General features: G+C 37.2%; 1 long non-coding RNA gene across 2 annotated transcripts; it reads right to left on the minus strand.

The window, feature by feature from the left end:
• Window positions 1-2,522: 2,522 nt before the first annotated feature.
• On the minus strand, window positions 2,523-5,464 carry LOC138107240 (uncharacterized). 2 transcript variants are annotated; one of them, XR_011149343.1, is made up of 3 exons: window positions 5,103-5,464; window positions 4,757-4,811; window positions 2,523-3,739 (listed from the first exon to the last, which is right to left on the minus strand). It is a non-coding gene; the product is annotated as an uncharacterized lncRNA (long non-coding RNA). The 2 variants fall into 2 exon arrangements; XR_011149342.1 differs by lacking the exon at window positions 2,523-3,739 and adding an exon at window positions 3,746-4,538.
• Between the last annotated feature and the right edge of the window lie 2,107 nt (window positions 5,465-7,571).

A 7,571-nucleotide genomic window follows, 5' to 3' on the forward strand; every position in this document is an offset into this window, starting at 1 on the left:
TAAATACAGCTTCAAGCAAAATGTAGTGTTTTGAGGATATGTTCACTGAACTTACTTGTTAAACATCCACTCAAAATATAAACAAATTGATACTTGAAAGACTCTGCAAAATTTGAATTTGTATTTCTACTTAGTGACAATGACTTTCTGTTGTCAGTGGAACTTCTTTTCATTTATTTTATTGTTTAGTTCTGTTTGTATTTTTGCTTTCCCTTAACTGACATGCTTTCAAAAGTTATGGTTTGGGGTTTTTTTCCAAATGTTTCTTAAAATAAGCTTTAATTGAATAATGTAAATGGCATTTCCCTGTCAGGCATAGACAGTCATGCAAAGGGCAATCAAAAATTATTATATAATTTTTAAGAAGTGATTTTATATAGAAATAAAATTTCTAACTAAAAGATATGCTAAGCAAACTGTAAAGTGTCACCTGTGTCTACTCATTTAAAGAAAAAAATGTGAAAGAAGCCAGGCATCACTTAGGGCTTCCTTTGTGTTGTGTTGACCTTTAAATTTAAAATGGATAAGTGTATTTATAAATATGTTCATATTCAGCAACATTATGCCACAGGATTACACACTTGCAATTTATTGGAGCATTTTTTTAAGTTGCTTTATTCAGTTTATCTCAAACCTGTTCAAAGAACATGTGACAACTGTGTGAAAATCAACACCTTCAATATAAAGTTCAGGAGTTCAATGACCAGAAGGAAGACTGGAGTTCATAGAATGGTTCAGCAACTACTTAACAACTTATCCTTAAGGTGCAAGATAAAAGTGAAGGAGTTTAAGATAACACCTTCTTTTTTACTGCCTACAAATGTCTTGAAGCAATTTCATATGTCCCAATGTGATAGAAAATGGAAGCTGGAGAACATGAAGTGTCATGAACTAATGTGTTGCTTAAAAAGGTTTCTAGATTAGTTTTTCTCTCATTTTTAGATAAGCAAATGTATTTAATTTGTTAAGTGTATTAAGTTATTATGTGACTACTTCATAACTATTTAATAGTTAGAACAGACCAGGGGTCAGATTCCCTAAAAAGTTATAGTGTTTGTGAATTTAATTTTGGGGTCTTTTTATTGGCTTGTTTTAAATTTCTCCTCCCTCTAATTTAGAGATGTGTGATGCATCTTGAGGGAAAATTCATCACTATATTGTTGTACCTTTCTTCTTCATGAATTTTAGTATCTTGACCAAAAGATATATATGTTGCAAGAAAACAATTCCTCTTATAAATTGCTGGAAGCTGCTGACTTTCTCTTGATAGCTCAGTAACTGCTTCAAAAACAAAACATGAATAAAGGATGCATTCTCCAAAAACCTATTCAGAAAAAAGTGTTTCTTTAATTGAAGGTTAAGCCCCACATATTAAAAATTGTTAATAATAGCATAATATGCTTTTCATTTCTGATTTTTGGTAACTTTTCTAATTTTAGTATTTATCTGATTTTACTGGGTCATGTCTTCAATAGCTTTCACTGAACTGTATAAACTCGCATGGGTTTACCTATGATAAAAGTCATGGCTCTTTCTTTTGTATTTTATCAGACTTTAAACACAGCTTTAATCTCCTAACATTATCTGAAGACAAAAGAGAAGCTTTGTAAGAAAATGTGTGCCTTGCTCCACAGTCTATTATTTTGCCCCTATAGAGTTAGTGTGATGGTGTGGTACTCACAGGCAAATCAAAGGGTGAGAACATGTGAAACTCCATATAAAATAACAGTTTAACATTTTACTTATTTAGTCTGCTTCCCATTTCATGTCCTGGGGTGCATCAGGCACAGCATCGCCAGCTGGGCAAGGGAGGGGATTGTTCCACTCTGCTCTGCACTGGGGTGGCCTCACCTTGGGTGCTGGGGGCAGTTTTAGGCACCACAACATAAGAAAGACATGAAGCTTTTTTTTTTTTTTTTTTGCAAATGATGATGTATTCCTTTATCGGATTTTATTCTTAAGTTCTTTCCTTCACCCTTTTAAATATAAAAATTAAATTTTTAACTTCATTATTTAGAACAAGTTTAGCTCTCATAATCTTTCTGTGTGAACTCTGGTTCTCTTGTCTTTTTCTGAGCATTTGAACTAACTCATGAGAGCTCTCCAATTTGTCTTCATCTTGTGCTAAGAATGACAAAAACTCTATGGAGTAGAAACGTTGCATCCCATCTGTACCTTATGATAGCTCTCTGCAGAATATCATGTTGAATGTTTTTGTTTGCTTAGCACAAGCTCATGTAGTTTTATGCTGCCAGCCTACATTGGTCATGGATCATGTCATGGAAGAAATGGAGATATCCACAAGGTCTACACGCTTTTAAACAGGACAATGATAGAAACACTATCTGACAATGTTAAATTTTATGCTTTCCATTTCTTGATATGGGCAAAATTTTATTATTCCGTTGTTATTCCTTTAGTACTGTGGTTTTGACTTTTAGAGTAAGTAATATCTGATCCTTACACATTTTGCCTGAGGAATAATCCAGTTCTGTATTGCTTCCATGGGAATGACTTGTACCATATTTATTTCTAGAATAAAAGAAAATACCATAGAAATGCCAAATGCCCTTTTGCCCTTGACCTTTTGGTTACAGTTGAAAAATGAGTTTATTACTTATTAGGAGAGATAAATAATCAACAGCCATTAAGACAAAGAAATAAGTCTTGGTGAATGAATTATGCTCACAGCACAAAAGAATAGGTTGTTTCCACAAGAAGTTCAGAAATACAATTACTGTTGTGTTTCTTATTTCATGATAAATGCATCTGTGACCTGCTAGAGAGTCACATAGGACCAAGTTCAAATGTGAGATTTTGCTTCATTTAGAAGCAGCAGGGCTGAAAGTTTCCCTCTCAGTTGCTCTGCCAATGCCTAGATTTGAAGGCTGTGCAAACTGTTCTTTTTATTACGTGTCTTCTCTAGTTACTACAGTTGAGAACACTGGAAAGCTTGGGATACATTTCACATTCAGAATAGCTGGGGTTTCAAAAATAGGTATTCTCTGAACAGGACAGTCATGTATTTATTTTAAGAGCTTGTCTAAAACATAAGTTTGGGATCTGTACAAAAAAATTAATTGCATTGTTCCCTACCACTGACATCTGAGAGAGAGTGGTCAGAGAAGTCTTTGAAACAGACCTTGGTATCTATCATCTCCTTGGAGGGTGTATGAATCAGCAGACTATTAAGGTTATTTTCCTTTTGTTGAAAAACTGGTTTTTTGCAGCAAGGATTATTTGCACTGCCTAGAAACAGAAACTCTATCAAAGTGAACCCTTTCCCCTGAGTTATGATTCTGAATTTAAAGAGTATATGTGCTTTAGCTTTATAAACTAGAAAAAAAAAAAAAAATCTGATTCGAAAAAATCCTCTTTTTTCTACCTACTTCAAGGTTTGTTTCTCTTAACAAGTCACAAAACACCACACAGACTTGAAACTATCACTGTGCAAGAGGTAAATCATGATGCAGCTTCTACACTTTACTGTTATTAACAAGTATATTTCTCATCTGCATCTTTTATAGTCAAAGATGAGTTACTACTGTTTTCAATACAGAAGTTCATTACACATTTATTATCTAAATATTGACAAGACTTCTGACAAAAGGTCATGGCCTTCTATCCGCAGAAAGTTGAGCTCCTGTAAAGTGGTGAGCATGAACACCGCGTTGGGCGCCACCTGTGCCAAAAGGTACTTCACTGATGGGTCACACTTTCTGTATGAAATGTATCACCTCTGAAATTAAAGTAAAAGAAAAAATACAGTAATTTTGTTCTTCAGAGCAGTCACCATATCTTGTCTTCATAGTAAAAGATGCACGCCCAGTATGAAAAATCCTGGATTTGTCAGTCCCTCTGTGGTAGCTGAAAATATTCTTTCACCAGATCATGTTTCCTTCTTATATTTCATAATTTTTCTTTGCTAAGAATAGGTTTTTTACAGGGATAAGATGGGAGTAAGAGGAAGGGTTCTCTTTGTTTTTCGTAGTAGTATTTATTCGGTTCACTACTGAAGGTTTATCTAAAGGCTACATCCTTTAGAAATCCTCAGGGAAGGATTGGGTGAGATTTGAGTCAGAAAATGTCACTAACTGCTAAAGAGGAATGTGATACCATCCACTACAGAGCAAGATGAAAAGTCATGCTGTTCTGTCTGCTATTAAAGCCATACTTGATTCTCAATTTCAGTGGAAAAAACTCAAGTTCAGAAAGATACTGTGAACTGAAATCATGTGCCCAACCACATCCCCACACTTACTTTATTTCTTGGTAAAAAAACAAAAAGGGGGGGAGCTTAATTTTTAATATTTGAACTCTCAAAAATTACTTCTGTGAATGGAAAAAAAAGTTAACATTCTGGACATTTAAGTGAGTGATATTTGCGGAAGAGCGGCACAATTTTTCACTTTATAAGCAAGTATGTGTCAGAATCCTGATTGTATTATCCAATCTTGAATCCAGTATTATCTGAACTGAACAGTGAATTTGCCACTCCTTAGTTTGTGAATACTCTTCCTTCAGGTGTGCTTCAGTACCTGTGTGAAAAAAGAGCAAACAAACAAGCTCTCTTTTTAGATGGGAAGATAACTCAGTTTCTTTGACTTTCTTATTTCTTGCTGTCTGTGAGGCTGACAATATCAGGAGTAATTAAGGTTCTAATATATAGCCTCAGACACCAGAGATTTGATGTAGACTAGGGTCACATCTCATATAGATCAGCAAAGAGCAATTGACTTAAAGTTGTAAATATTACCAAGAGAGTGACTTCAGTTGGTGACCTGGTGTGGAGCAGTCCTTATTCCTGAGATCTGAAAGACAGAAGTGACAAGGAATCTGATGCTAGGGAATTTTTCTCACCCCTTCGTATTACATAGCTCTGGGGCTATGATGAAGTACAAAGGAATGACAAGATTACGAATTATAGAAATAATGACACCAGTAGTGACTGGAGTACTTTGCACTGAGGTTTATTACCAGGGAGAGAATGAAGGAAAAACTAGGGGAATAAAACAGCAAATGAAATAGGCAAGAAGAGAAAAGAAAATTACAAATATAAACATTTTGTATGGTTGTGAGGTAGGACAAAAAAGATTAAATACCTTTCAGATGGAACAACAAATGTTATTTCTCATTTTTTCTTGTAATTCCAGCTGCTACCTCTCTGACTTCTGTGTGTTCTATGGTTACTTGCTGGTAAGGTGAGGAAATGTGTGTTGGGTGAAAGGACAGTGAAGTGGGTCAAGAGCAGTCTCAATGGCACAGCTCAGACAGCAGAGTAGGATCTAGTTGGTGGCCTGTAATCAGTGGCATACCCCAAAGATCAGTGCTGGATCCAGCCTTATTCAACTCATTTATCAATGACCTGGGCAAAGGAATAGAATGCACCCACAGCAAGTTTGCTGATGGTACAAAACTGGGTGGAGCGGCTGATTCGCCTGAAGCCTGTGCTGCCATTCAATGGGACCTGTGCTGGAGAATTGGGTGGAGAGAAACCTGGTGAGGTTTAACAAGAGCCAGTGCAAGGTCCTGCACCTGGGGAGGAATAATCCCAAGTACCAGCACATGTGGGGGGCTGACCTGCGAGAGAGCAGCTTGACAGAGAAGGACCTGGTTGTCTATTGGGTGAAAGCTGACCATGAGCCAGCAGTGCCCTGGAAGCCAAGAGGGCAAATGGTATCCTGAGGTGCATTGGGAAGACTGTGGACAACAGGCTGAGGGAGATGATCCTGCCCCTCTACTCCACCCTAGAGAGGCCACATTTGGAGTGCTGGGTGCAGTTCTGGGTGCCTCAGTACAACAAAGACAAGGAGCTCCCGGAGAGGGTCCAGCAGAGGTCACAAAGATAATTTGGGGTCTGTAGTGTCTCTTACGAGGAGAGACTCTGGGAGCTGGGCCTGTTTAGTCTGGAAGAGGCTGAGAGGGAAGCTCATTAATGCACAAAAATATCTCCAAGGTGAGTTTCAAGAGGATGGTGCCAGACTTTCTTCAGTGATGCCCAGTGACAGGGCATGGAGCAATGGCCATAAACTGAAACACAGGAAGTTCCACCTCAATGTGAGGGAGAACTTCTTTATGTTGAGGGTGACAGAGCACTGGAACTGGCTGTCCAGGGAGGTAGTGGAGTCTCCGTGTCTGGAGACCTTCAAAACCCACCTGGATGCATTCCTGTGTCACCTGTTTGAGGTGACACTGCCTTGGCAGAGGGGTTGTACTGGCTGATCTCCAGAGGTCCCTTCCAACTCTAACAATTCTGTGATTCCATTTCATGCTGTCTTTTCTGCTACCTTTGCCTTTTTCCTACTCCACTATATGTAAATCAGTGAAATGTACCTGAGTGAATGAACCAGTTTTGCCCATAACAACACTGAAAAGAAATGTCCAATGCAGCAAATTAAAATCTAACTAACTTAAACACTGACTGCTCTGCTCATTTTTTGTTGGCTTTGTGATTTTGAAACATCATTCTTTCCTAAGATGAGAAACAGGCTTAGGATAATATGGGCAATATGCAGAATAGCAAGTTCTGTTGAAACCTGTGACACCAGCAGAAATAATAATGAATACAATTGCGCAGATAATGTTTTGATGGAAGTAGGTGCAGTTGAATCATCCACTGCAGATGAATAAGAATGAATCATCAGAATGTTCTAATTCTGCCACAAGAATAAAAGGGTAAGATAAATATTTTAAATATATTTGCTATTTTAAATAATTAGTAGTCGTTAAAGGAGTTATTAAATAGTCGAGTTTGTTTTAAAGGTCTTGCTTAGATCTGCAGTTCTGTCAGAATAAAAATCTTTTGGAACAAAAAGGTTTGAACCCCTAACTACCTCACAATTTTGCCATGTACAATTTGATTAATTCACAGCAGAACATAGGTAAGATTTAAAAACAAATATACCCCCTGAAAACCACAAACAAACAAACACAACAAACACAAAAACTTCCTCCCCCCCTCAATCACAAAAAACACATAGTGTGGTTGGGGTTGAAAAAAAAGTAGATTTGCATTATTTTTTACAAATCTTTTATTCTTTTATACTCAGCTATGTATCTGAAAGCCAGAAGATGACTGAATATGTTCCAGCTGCTCTAGATGGGGCACTTCAAGGTGTATGAAATCTCCTAGAGACTGAAGGATCCCACCAGGAGATGAATGCACTATCACTTTGAAAACAAGTACAGTATTTTGTGACATTACCTCAGAACATTATCTTCACAGAAGAGCTTGTGGATCAACATGTATAAATGCTCATTAGCCACCACAAGGCAACATGAGGTGCCTTGATAGTGGGGGAGTTTAAGAGACCTCATGTAACTGTCTCACTGCTTCTTCTGTGAAGATAAAAATCTCTGTACATAAGTTTTTCTTCATTAAAGATGTCATAGGATAGATTATGCAATCATTACTCATGCTGAGTAACAGATTACCATGTGAACAGCAATAGCTTGAATTGAAATGAAGTTGGTGATGGGTATTTCTTTCAGTAAATCATCCAAAATTAAGTCAAGTCTCCACAGGATGGTGTGCAGGGTTGCCTTACAGGAATAAGATCATCTGCAAGTGT

The sequence above is a fragment of the Aphelocoma coerulescens genome, chromosome 3 (assembly GCF_041296385.1).
Source record: "Aphelocoma coerulescens isolate FSJ_1873_10779 chromosome 3, UR_Acoe_1.0, whole genome shotgun sequence".
NCBI lineage: Eukaryota > Metazoa > Chordata > Aves > Passeriformes > Corvidae > Aphelocoma > Aphelocoma coerulescens.